The sequence below is a fragment of the Pongo abelii genome, chromosome 3, assembly GCF_028885655.2.
Source record: "Pongo abelii isolate AG06213 chromosome 3, NHGRI_mPonAbe1-v2.0_pri, whole genome shotgun sequence".
NCBI classification, from domain to species: domain Eukaryota; kingdom Metazoa; phylum Chordata; class Mammalia; order Primates; family Hominidae; genus Pongo; species Pongo abelii.
Window position 1 is genome coordinate 56,107,553 of NC_071988.2, and position 13,802 is coordinate 56,121,354.

Sequence of the window (13,802 nt, forward strand, 5' to 3'; positions counted from 1 at the left end):
GTCAAATTCAAATAGGCATGCAAATAGATAAATGTAATAATATTTCTGATGTTTAAATCTTGAAACTTTTCTCATTATCTCTTTTGTCTTGTCTCCAATTCTGTACTACCTTACACTGCTTTGGAGGCTCCCTTTCTCTAAAAAGAATGCACAAAAATATATCTGGATAGATAACAAGTAAATAATAATAAATCCCCTTTCAATGCTATCCAATCAATGCAGATTTTTTCCTTTCCCTATTTTCCAATCTCTAATTATGTTTATTATGTAGGTAATATTAGTGCCTTATAAAAGGTCTTTCCCTATTCCACTTCTTTGCTCCTTTCTCTACCTATTCTATGATTCTGCCTCATGAAATTCTGACAAATAATTTTTTAAAAGAGTGGAAAGGAACTCAATAAGGAAAAAGGACATTCTCTTTCTCTTTATTTAATGAGGTAAAATGGCTGGGAAAATTTATAAGTTAAAAATTTCACCCTTTCAACACATTTACCCTAGTCAATATTCATAGATGCCTTCAAAGGCAAATCCAATATTTAAACAGGACTTGCAGATGGTCCTTTTATTGACAATCTATTACACACTGACCCCCTTTCTTTTTGTTCTTTTACTGGGGGCAAGAGAGGAGGAGGGCTTGGCAAGTGCTGCATAATTGATCTTGAAAAATTCCAGAAACCCTGCCAAGCAGAGGCTTTTTAGATTCAACACAGTCCCACCTCTCAAACTATAGGCTGGGGAGGGGGACTTACTATTTATTTCCCTTACTTTCCACATGTCTGTGAATAAGTAGCTTCAGAAAGGAATTTAATCTGTTTACTTTATAACAATATTAATAGCTGTTTACCACAAGAAGATGTTCTTTGCTCAAACCAAAGCAAACATGTAACCAATTTTAAGTCCCCTGTTAGCACCCCTTTCCCTTGTGAGGATTTGATTTTGACCACTGAGATATGGGAAGAAGCCCTCACTTATTCATGATAGGTGAACTTGGAACTCTTCTTATTTCTCACAGTGACTTTGATTTCTTAAGAAATCAAGTGTGGGGATGTGAGAATGTGTGTGTTAATGGGCAGGTAATGACTATTTTCTATTTCAACACTTAATAAAGGGATATTTTAGCTTCTTTAATGTCATAGACTATGTAGTTCAGTGTTTGTTTAGTTCTATGGCTGGTATATCCACGTTATAAATAGGTGTCTTCTTCAACTTTGTCCTCCTGACTTCATTTCATTGTCATTTTCTTAATGGTACTTTTTCTAATTCAGAAAACCCTGATTGACCTTTGCTCTTTTGTATCATCATTCTAAATCCATACCAGTTCTGTTTTTTTTTTTTTTATGCCAGGATTATTTCAAAATTTTATTGCTTTATCACCCAGGCTGGAGTGCTGTGGCGCAATCTCGACCCACAGTAATCTCTGCTTCCCGGGCTCAAGCGATTCTCCCACCTCAGCTTCTGAGTTGCTGGGACTACAGGCACACGCCACCACGCCCAGCTAATTTTTTAATCTTTTGTAAAGACAGGATGTCCTCATATTGCCCAGGCTGGTCTTGAATTCCTGTACTCAAGCAATCCAACCGCCTTGGTCCCCAAAGTGCTAGGATTTGATTTCTGGACCCATGTGTCCAGGGAATTCCAGTGTTTGAATGATAAAGCTCCATCTAATAAAAAACTCCATCCATCTATATTGCAGTTATCTTCACTGCCCAAGTATCAACTATCCCTCTCTCTTCATACGACTCTAGCCCATATAGCTTCGATTTTCTTTCTTCTTTTTCTCTCAGGTTCATTATATGTTTGTATTTGGCTTTTTTTTTTTGAGAAGGAGTTTCACTCTTGTTACCCAGGCTGGAGTGCAATGGCGCAATCTCGGCTCACTGCAATCTCCGCCTTCTGGTTCAAGTGATTCTCCTGCCTCAGCCTCCTGAGTAGCTGGGATTACAGGCATGTGCCACCACGCCTGGCTAATTTTGTATTTTTAGTAGGATGAGGTTTCTCCATGTTGGTCAGGCTGGTCTCAAACTCCCGACCTCAGGTGATCTGCCCGCCTTGGCCTCCCAAAGTGTTTGGATTACAGGCATGAGCCACTGCGCCCGGCCCTTGGCCTCTTATATGTTGCTACTTGGCAAGTTCTTCTCTTCCTCCCTGTTCTCCCATCATTTCTTTTCTTGTGTAGTATCAAATTCTGCAGCACAGAAGAGCTACATTACAGAGGGCAGGTAGTTTAATGGGGAGAATCTGAGGAAGCAAAGATAACATTATTTGTGATGGATGAGATTTTGATATGTGTAAGGTGTTAGCAGTATTTGTATATTATTAATCTTAGGCTTCATAACAATATCAATAATTAGAGGAAGAGAAATCTACAGTTGCTCTCAATACTAATATTGTTAATAATAATGTTTATAATAATAAAAAGTCTGTTCTTCAATTATATTTTCTTCCAAACATCTCTCTGATCTTAGTGAACATTTTGAGAAGCTGACTCTTATTTCTCATTTCAGAGCTATATACTGTTGTTTAGGTAAATAACTTGATTAATTGCTATCAAAATATAAATGGTAGAATGATGGCTATACTTACCATATTAAGTTTTTCCTAGTTAGTTCAAGAATAATTAAATAAATTCTAAGGAACTTTGAAGAAACTCTAAATGGAAGAATTTTTTATTCATGAGCCTTAAAATTTATCTAAAGTTAATGTTCATTGAATTTTAAATGAAAGAAAGTGGTATAATAACACTTACAGTCATCTAAGTACTCTGACAAATTCTCTAAATTGTTAGCCCAGACCTAAAAACATTTAGCTTACACTCAGTTTCCAGTTTCTCCATGTACCTGATATAAACATCTGCAGCAGCTTTTCTGTTACAAATTTTAAAAGTCTGTGAATATTAAGCAACTTGTATATGAAAAATGAAAATACACCAATATTAATAGCATTTTATTCTTTAAAATGAATACCTAACCCAGTGTTTTAGTCCAGAAAACTAGCATTTCGATATAGAAAACGTATATAGAAAACGTATAGAAAATGCAAGCATTTTCTTGTGTTGGCCAGTGTAGGTCCTAGCTAGTTTGCAATCATCTCCCACTGCAAATGTCTCATGGGGAAATGGCATTCGGTATTCATACACTCCTTCCTCTCCATCCTACCCTGAGGCTACTTCACCATCTTTAGCCACAGGCTCTTTCCCCCATGACAATTGATCTACTCTCAACCAGTAACACTTCTTGTTGGTCTGCACAATGAATTGCCAAAGTTTTTTCTGGGGCCTCTCTTCTTACATATCTGCAAGCTAGAATATATGATTCTTTTCCACTTTTGCTCTGCCTTTTCTAGGCAAACATTTTCTTAAACAAGGCAAGTTGGCCTGGTAAAGTCAGAGAGTGCTGCTGAAGTGGCTGCAAAATAAACAATTCCTGTTGAGCACGGATTTCCATGCATTTTTTTCCCTTTACTTTTCACTGTGAGTTTGTTTAGTGGGTACTATTTTCCCCTTATTTCAAAATGAAGAAAATTAATACTTAAAGGATGATACTTCTGATCAAATGTAATTCATCAATAAGTAAAGAGACTGGGAAACTTCAGTGTAATTATAATCCTGCCCCATATTACAGGATGAACTCATGTATTAATATGATTCATGAACTTGGCCTAACCACTTAACTTTTTAATTTTCCAGTTACTGATTTTTCAAAGTAAAGATAACACTATCTTTTTTTCTCACTTCACACAGGATCAAACTGACTCCAAAATATAACATGTAAACATCTATCAAATGTAAAATATTTGCACATGTGGTCATTTAAACATTTGTGTCTCTTCGCTACCATCCCACTGTTGCATTTTATCCACAGAATTTACTATTTCTCTTTCTGTCTTAAAGAGAGAGAAAAATAGTTCTCACACATATGAAAGCAAGAAAAGTCTTGCATTTTGAATTTGAAGTCATCATAGCAAATAATCTCTAGAACCTTTAAAAGTATCAAGAAATCTCTTTCAGCTTCCTTATGACGCCTTCCCATTCTCTTTAAAGTACAAATGACTTTATACCACAAATCAGACACAGGTACTTTCATTTGAAACAAACTGAATTATTCTACGGAATAATTGCTAGTCTTCCATTGGACTTAGGACTAGAGATATAATTATCAGTGAATCATATTTACCATCTAATTTTTAAAGCTCATACACATATACACACATAATTAGAAATTAATAAAATACATCCTAAAATTGAGTGCTGTGTTAATCAAGCTGGCATTCATTCAGTCTGGAGTGGGTAGTATAAAATCTGGAGAGAAAGGAGAGAGGAAAGCGAAGGTAAAGGGATTGGTATTGAGAGGAAGAATGCAGAATATTTAATAAAAGAAATGTCTTGTGACTTAAAGCAACATTGCAAAAAATTGCATGAATAAACTATTGAATGAAAGATCTATGCATTAAATTAAATAATTAGAAATTTTACTGTGCACTTACAGAGAATAGAGGGATTTTAGGCAGTTGAAAAGTGAGACAGTTTACAAAATTCAGGGATTCAAAAGTCTCAAGCCATGAGATGATGACTTCCTTATTTTTAGAGGGCCTTTTTGAAGAAAGACTTTAAAGTACGCATTCTTCAGAACGTTGCTGTTGAGTAAAAACCTGGCCTATTCCCCAGACCTAAGCTGTCTCTTTTGGTTTTTCTGGCTCTGGGCCTACTCCAGGGGTGTAGATATATACTGGCCAGATGGCTACATCAACCCCTGGTTGATTATGCCTGTTTTAAGGATTGACGAATGGTCAGTTTGACCTTGAAGTTTTGAATGCAGGCATTGCCCTGGACATAGAAGACAAGTCCATACTTAAACATTTACCCATGCGTTCATTCACTTATTCATTATTCTTTCACCTGAAATGGAACAAGCCCTTCTAGTGAAGAGGGACAGTGCTAAATTTTTAGTTATATTTCATTTTAGCACACACTTTCCTTAGAGTGGAAATTTTCACATTAGCAATAAGCAGCTTTTTATAGTCCATATAGAAGACATGGGTAGATACAATGGCTCTTTTTTCCCTTCTCTTGCTGTTTATGTATTTATTGACAGAATCCATTATTAATTGAGACTTTTATTTGGCCTTTCCCCAAATACTGCAGATGAGAGCATGTAATCCAGCCTCAGTCAATCAGACTGTATCATTTTCCTTGCCCTCATTGATTGGTTTAGGAAAAGACAACGTCCCATTTTTGCTGGGACCATCCAAATCCCCCCAAGGCACATTCTCTTGACCTATTATTGGTAAAGAGGTTATTTTACTTTTTAGCTCTCAAAAGCTAATATGAAACTTAAAGTTGTTGTAGTTGTCATTTTTGCTACATGTAGGGAATCTGCCTGAGAAGAAAGCCAACATATGTGAAAGCAGAGAAAAGAGACAGAGATATGAATAGGGATAGAGTTGTACATATGTATATACATACAACACACACACACACACACACACACACACACATATATGTTGAGAGAGAGAGAGAGAGAGAAAGTCCTGCTCTAGTCATGTACTCTATGCCGAGATTTCACCTTTGTACCTATTTCCATTTTGCTTAATTTAGTTTAAGCTGAATTTCATTCACTGCAAGATTCTTGAAAGATACAACACCTAATATCTGCTTTGATAATAGAAACAAAACTAACCCACCTTTTTTTCTTTACCTGATAATTATAAGGTGGTAGCATTGTTCTGATATTTAGCATCTTAGGAAAGGAAAATTTAAAATAGCATATTTTTAGTTTTGGTCTCTATGGCTATATTTTGGATCAACATAATTTCAAAATAAATTTGGAAAAATATAATAGATTTTAACTAGAATTGGTATTATATTTGGCATATAATTCTTAAATGGTTTTCCCATGATTGTGAATTTTATGAAATTCTCATCAGTCATTATAATTAGTATTGGGATTAGCAGTTAATAACTGAAACAGTCTAATGTGGAAAAGAACAGCTGTGCTTTAGAAATAAAGATAGTTATGCAAATATTGATTGAAATAATATTAAAAAAATTTAAATAATAATGAAAAGTAGGAAAAGCCGGATAATCAAGGAAAGCTATATACATTGCTTTAGATCTGTATAAGCTACACTTATTTTATTTTAGTGGTGGAATTATGACAAAAGAAGAAATAGAAGAAGAAAAACAGAATCCAATAAAGACCTAGAAAATAAGAAGCAGACGTTTAAGATCACTCTTAGGAATCTCAAAGTTGCTACATAGCTTTTTGGAAAAAACATTGACTCATCACTGACTTACTGAAGTCTATAGCTGGAGTCAAGAGGACCTTGGGTATTGCGAAACTGAAGGCCAAGATGGAGACACAGATTAAGTCAGCAGCCACACAAAGGAGAAACTGATATATGATGCCGGAGAGATTCAGAGTTTAAACAAGAGATAAAATCTACCTCTAATGGTAGGATTTTGTTAAACTTTTTCTAAAGTGTACTTATACCAGGGTCTGGGACCTTAAAATCTGCTTCTATTTAAAATCTCAATAAAACTAACATAAATTTAGGGAGCCAAGATATGTACTCCTATATGAGAAACCAAACACAAAGATTAGGAAAGAAATGCGTAAACCTTTTCAGGGAAGATGAGGCTAGCCTCTCCTATAATAGTGAAAAACAAAGGCAAAGGTATAAATGGAATAATCTTGCTATGGGGTTCTGTGTTACCAAGGTTGGAAATTCACCCAGTATAGTTCAAAACATGAATGGGCAAATATTTTTGCAAATAGCCATTTAGTAAATATTTTAGGGTTTGCAGGCCAGATGATCTATGCCTAAACTACTCAAGTCTGAGTTGTGAGAAGGCATAGGTAGTACATAAATAAATAGGTGTGGTTGTGTTCTTTATTTAAAAAATGTTGCTTTAGTCTGTAGACCCTTAGTAGAGCAAATAAAAATACTCATAAGTGATGTCTCACAGGTGAAAAATGCATGCTCTAATGGGTGGTGCTTGCTCATTTCCGTGGTATGAATACCAGCACTGTGGCTAATTTTAAACTATCAATGGCTGAAACATTGATTTGAAAAAATTCTTGAAAAATTAACAATCAGCACTTTGAGCTCATTTGAACAGTTGTAGGACACTACAGAATGTGATCCACTTACAAAGGCGTAAAGGAGCTCATGTCCTGAAACTTAGTTTTTCAGGTTCTGCGATCTTACATTATCTTCCCTCCTTCCGGGTTTCCCTGTCCCTGTCCCTCATGTCTGCTTACAGAGTCACAGTCTTAAAAACAATCTGCCTGCAAGCATTTGGCTTAGGCATAGCTCAACCTCAAGAGTTATAAAACATTTATACTTCATATTCTTTTTAATTGAATGGCTTATTTATGCATATTTCCCTAATATGAGTAATGCAATTTTGAGCAAGCACCTATATTATAAATTATTAATTCAAGAAAGGTAGACACCTAGATATCAGTTGATGAATTTATATGGTAGACTTATAATAAAAATTACCACGTATAATGAGGTATTCACAGTCAAAGGAAACAGTACAAAAGAGAATATGTTCAGGAGGAAACCACAGAATAGGCTGAAAGGGAACATAATTATGAAAGAAATGCCGAGAAACAAGCTGGGGCTCATTTGGGGATGGATAAAACTCTAGGTCCAACTACTCATTATTAGGCCATTTTCATAAGGAACCTGTTTCAAAAAAAAGTCAAAGTGGATATGCACTTGGTGCTAAATGAGTTTAGAAATAAAACAAAGCTGCGAAAGCCTTCTTTTATCCTCTGTCAAATTAGAAAAACCAAGTACGTCTTTGTACTTGTAATAGTCTATTTGCTTAAATACATAGACAAGTGGCAGGGGAATCATTTAAATGTTTGCAGGCAGTCAACCGCATTAAAGAATCACAAGAAAACAGGCTGAACTCTGTAGTCAAACTGCTAACTTTATTCTAATTAATAACCCTAAATTGTGGAGCTGTTCATGGATTGCTTACTTTTGGGATATATGAATGTTGAAGTTAGAGGCTGAAATTTGAGGTAAAATAAAATAAAACCATCATCATATGTGAAATTTTTGGTAATCCTTGTACCAGTAAAAGGAGATTGTACATCTTTTGAGATTTAAAAGATTTTGTCATAGGAATAGTGTGCACCAACCAAAATGCTCTTATTTCATAGTTATTTCACAGTCTTATATTCACATTCATTTAACTCTCACTAATCTGTCAGCTGGACGTGGTGCATCCAGCATGAAATTTCTCCTTAAATGTTGTTTAAAGATGTGAGATATGAGAATGTGGAATATTGTCCACAAAACATCACTATGTAGTTTTTTAAAAATGTGTTAAATCCTTCATATTTAGGTAACAAGATTCAGCTCCTGTCCTCCAGAAACTTACAGTTTCTACCTCCATTTTCTCTGCTTCACTTTCCTAGGAGGATCTTGCTGCAAACTTTAATGAGGTAAGTATGGGTTATTATAAAGCAGATTGGAATTTTAAATTACAAATAGTAATAACCCTTAAGTGCAGGTAAGATAAAACCCTTCCCTATCCCACGTTTAGAGGTTCTGCCTTATCAGAGTCCCTGACCCACAGTGAGAAATTAATACACATATTTTTGAATAAATTTTGAATAAGTAATTGTGGATTTAAGTAAACAAGAAATTACCCTATAGTGAGAGAAGAGTTTTAACACGTGGTGAGTGGTACAAAGTAGCACACCCAAGATCTTGGGTTTTTTAATGACTTCCTTTCTTGTGCTCTTTCTCTTTTTCCACATGAAGGATGAGCTGATTAGAGTAATTTTATATAGAGTTGGTAAATTTTAATGAAGGAAGAGTGACAGTAGATAAAGAAAAAGGGTTGAAACAATGAAGTTTTATAAAAAGAAATATTCAATATCTGAAGAGGAAAACATTACTGTATTTTTTTTTTTTTTTTTTTTACTGAGACGGAGTCTTGCTCTGTTGCCCAGGCTGGAGTGTAGTGGTGCGATCTCGGCTCACTGCAACCTCTGCCTCCAGAGTTCCAGCGATTCTCCTGCCTCAGCCTCCTTAGCAGCTGGGATTTACAGGTGTTGGGCCACCACGCCCGGCTAATTTTTGTATTTTTAGTAGAAATGGGGTTTCACCATGTTGGTCAGGCTAGTCTTGAACTCCTGACCTCATGATCCACCTGCCTCAGCCTCCAAAAGTGCTAGGATTACAGGCGTGAGCCACCTCGCCCAGCCTTTACTGTCTTTTATAGACTATGTTGGAGGCATTTGCTTAGTCCATAAGTCATATCCCTAGCATTCTTCCATGGAGAAGGCTTGTGGGTAGCTAAATTTGTTCTGCATGATCCTAGGTCTTTGTCCATTAGTTAACTGGGCCAGTCAGACTTTTTTCTCCTTGGAATTTGGAATTAGCATTGAAAAATGGTTAGTAAGTCTCTACAACCTGCTGAAAATGGAATATGTATAGACTGCGGACCATGGAGAGCCATCATCAACCATGTAGACTGTCTAGTGGAGAGAGTGGGTCTGCTGGAAGAGAACAAAGCAGTTGTGCAGAGAGAAGCAGAGAAAATCAACAGGGAGACAGCACTGCCAAGTTTCTTCAGGCTTTCTGGGTGGTGATCTTGGGGCTTTCCTCAGGTCTTTTCATGAGTTCTCTGAGCTAATTCTTCCTTCTTATATTAGTTAGCTTTACTTGATTTTTATTAATTCCAAATTTGGTTTTTATTGCAAACTTTTATTATAAACAAAATTGCAATTTAAATTGTTTTGTTTTGTAAATTATCTATTTTGTGCCTTTGCCCAAACCATTTCAATAAAATCTAACTTGATCATTCCATTGAAAATTTTAATTTTACTCCCCCTGCTGTTATGAGCTGAATTGTGTCCCCTATCCCTCCAAGCTTTTATGTTGATGTCATAAACCCCAGTACTCTAGAATGTTCCGTGCTTGGAGATTAGACCTTTAATGAAGTAATTAAGTTAAAATATAGTCATTGGGGTCGGACTATAATCCAACATAACTGGTGTCCTTGTAAGAAGAGGATATTTGGACACAGAGGGGTACAAAGAGAAGACTATTATGAAGATACAGAAAGAAGACGGCCAACGGCTGGGCACAGTGGCTCACGCCTGTAATCCCAGTACTTTGGTAGGCCGAGGTGGGCGAATCACCTGAGGTGAGAAGTTTGAGACCTGCCTGGCCAACGTGGCAAAACCCTGTCTCTACTAAAAATACAAAAGTTATTCGGGAGGCTGAGGCAAAAGAATTGCTTGAACCCAGGAGACGGAGGTTGCAGTGAGCTGAGCTGAGATCGCACCACTGCACTCCAGCCTGGGCGACAGAGCGAGACTCTGCCTCAAAAAAAAAAAAAAAAAAGAAAAAAAGAAAAAAAAAAGAAGGCAGCCATCTACAAACCTGGGAGAAAGTCCTGGAGCATATCCTTACAACCATCAGATGAAACCAACCCTGCCAACACCTTGATTGTAGACTTCTATCCTCCAAAACACTGAGACAATACATCTCTTTTCTTTTAGCCATTCAAGCTGGTGTACTTTGTCATGGCATCCCTAGCAGGTGAATATACTACCGCCTACACTGCTCTCCCTGACCTTCTACTATTGCATTATTAAATATTATTCTCATTTTTATCTTTTTCTCATCGCTAGAATGTAAATTAATGAGCGCAGAGAGTTTTGCCTATTTTGCTCTCTGATATTTTTCTCAGTGCTTTGAACAATGTTAAATACACACATATATATAAAAATAAGAAATTTTATTAATGCGTGATGTTTCGGTACAGATACTAAGTACCACATGAAGAATGGAGATCCCTGTGTCACTCTGAGTAAATTAAGTCAATTTATAAAAATCATAATTACGTTTTGTAAAAACGAAATGTCAGGACTTCTTTAAAACATGAACTATACAGCATCCTATCATTCTGTGAAAAGAAATAAATACTCAGATTTTACTTTTCTGTTACTAAAAAGACTTTTGGCTTTGAAAATTTAAGTCCTTCAGTGAAATTCTGTGTATCCAAAGGTGTTTCTTCTGCCTTTCTGTGAAGACTCTAGGGAATATTTGTGTTTCTTCTTGCTTTTAGAAATTTATCAGTGAGTCTTCTACATGTGATTTGGGGATGAAATGAATATGCTTATAATTAAATTCTCAACTGTATTTGCGAATATTAATAGGAAGTTAAACATTCTTTTAAGATTTGATAGGAATTTATTTTTTCTTGAAGAAAACATTTTGAGGCTATTTGTGAAAAGGAATGACTATTATAGAAAATCCAGTTTTATAAAATTATGTGATTATTACAATGTATAAAATTACATCCTCATTGGAGTTTCTTTCTTCCTTTTATTCTGTAAATTTACTAGTTATCAGGCATTCCTTTTAACTTAATCCAAGCTCTATTTGGGAAGAAGTTACAACTTGTATTGCAAGGTTAGTTCAAATTTTATTATTCATTTTATCCTTGACCTCAGTGGTTAAAACTATTAAGTAAAGTAATGTTAATTGTGATGGTGTTTTTTGATTTAGACACTTGTCCACTAGGAATTGGAGTGAGACCAATTCATTTCATTCCAGCCACTGAACAGACATCAAGCTGTAATGATTTTTGGTCACTGTTCAAGAGTTTACATTAATATAAAGGACACACAGGGTAAAACTCAATCATAAATACCACCCTATACATTTAGATGGACGTTTATGTACTAAACTGTGTGAAGTAATGGGGAAAATTATGAATACATATATTTTAATATTTTGCAACTGAGTATGAAGCATCACTATGAATTTTGTTCTGATTTTTTCTCATTGTATAAAAAAAGACAGGGCATTTAAAATCTTTAAAAAGAACTGAAAGAAATTACTTGTCTCAATCCACTAATTATTTGATTACCTAATATTCCTCAAGTACTACAGAGGAAATACATAACATCTGAAATTGAGTAAGGTATGATCTTGGTCCTGAGGAGGGTTGTGGTTTAGTACAAGAAATGAGACAAGCAAATGTGTAATAAATGGCAGATTTAAGATAATGGATAACACTTATTGAGTACTCACCTGTTCCAGGCAGTCTTTTAAGAGCTTTAAATATATTATGCTAACTGAAACTTTTAACCAGACATTGAGGTATGCATTGTTTTATAGATGAGGAGACAAAGTTACAGAAAGTTGAAGCAAGTTTGTGAGGTCATGAAGTTGGTAAGTAAACATGTTGGCATTTGAACTCACAATTTTGGCCCCTGCATCACATGCTTAACCTCTGTAGTTTGCTGTTAGGGTAAATTCCTTAAGAACAATGTAAAAACAAAACAAAATTAAAACCCTACAATCTGGTGTAATACATCACATAAGGCAGAAATCACATCTGTGTTGGGGGATCCTAGAATACTTCTTGGGAAGGATGCATTTGGAAGGGTCCTTAAAATATTTGAATATGTGGAAATCTAGAATGAGACATCATCTTCAGTAGAGAGACTATCTCTTAGACTGCCTAGTTTATCACCAAATCTTCCTGTACACAGAGGCAGGCTACCTTTCTTATCCTCCATTGTAAAAGGGTACAATCATGTGACTGAGTTCTCTATCCACAAGAATGTATATTGTATATACATTGTAATGTATATAACATACACTATATCTACAGTAGAAATGCTATAAGATCTGCAGACTTCTAGGCCCGGCCTACAAAATTTCTTATGTGGGATTTTTTCCTGCTTTTCCTCCTTGATGATTCATAGATCTTAGATGAAGATGGTAGACTGCATTCACAATATGAAAGAGGTGCAGATCCCTGAGTCACAACTTGAACACGAGTCAACCACCTACTAGGCAAACCCATTTTAGACATTTTTGAATGAGAATAATTGCTTACTGTGGTAAGCTACTGATATTTTCACATTCCTGGACTATAACAGTTAGCCTACCTTCACTTATATAGGAAAAATAAGAAGCAGTGTCCTATAAGGAGAATAAATTAAATTTGCCTGTCATCAGTGGTTGGGAAGTGTAATTTGAGGTCATAAGAAGCCAATATAAGAGGTTAAAATTGCATATGGCAAAACTACCCTTAAAATTCCCTATACAGTTCAGTATATACAACATAGAACAATACAAAATAAAATTTACATAGCTGAGTATTTAGAGACTTATAGATGATTGTATCAGTCCTTCTCAGTCTTGCATTGTTAATGTTTTTCTAGTGTCAATTAATTATTCAACTTCTTCCTTTAGGATATTGATGAAACCATTAACCACTTGTTTGTCTGCCCACCTGAACCATATGTTCCACTTCTGTAATGGAGAAGAAACATAATCTTTCTAAAGTGTTTGGCAAGTAGTGTTGGTTATTTCAGCCTAGGTTTCTGCCACTGCCTGAGGCATATTACATAATGTGATTTCATGGAATTGAGAGGCAGTTAATATTCTTAGAAAGAACACAGGCTGTATCAGCAGAGAACTTGGGCTTGAATTCCAGCTTTTACATTGTTCTAGTTATGTTGTGGACCTTGGGCAATTTACTTTTCTGAATTTCTATGTTCCAATTAGTAAACTGGAGATAAAAATATAAACATTAAATTTTTGTTCCAAAGATATGTTTATTTATAATAACTAATTTTTATTGAGCATTTATCATGTTGCATTTTCTAAATCCATTGCTCTTTATATTTTCTATAATTTTCAGGTTTCTGTGCTTTATAAACATTGTTGGTTTTGGTCTGTGCATGTGATACATTCTGTTAAGTATGTATAGAATTCCCAACTCAGGAATAGACAGTGTTTTGGCTTAT

General features: G+C 35.4%; 1 long non-coding RNA gene across 1 annotated transcript; it reads right to left on the minus strand.

The window, feature by feature from the left end:
* Positions 1-2,123: 2,123 nt before the first annotated feature.
* On the minus strand, positions 2,124-13,405 carry LOC112133031 (uncharacterized). Its single transcript, XR_002914693.1, has 4 exons — positions 13,286-13,405; positions 12,073-12,300; positions 8,399-8,452; positions 2,124-2,238 (listed from the first exon to the last, which is right to left on the minus strand). It is a non-coding gene; the product is annotated as an uncharacterized LOC112133031 (long non-coding RNA).
* Positions 13,406-13,802: the final 397 nt, after the last annotated feature.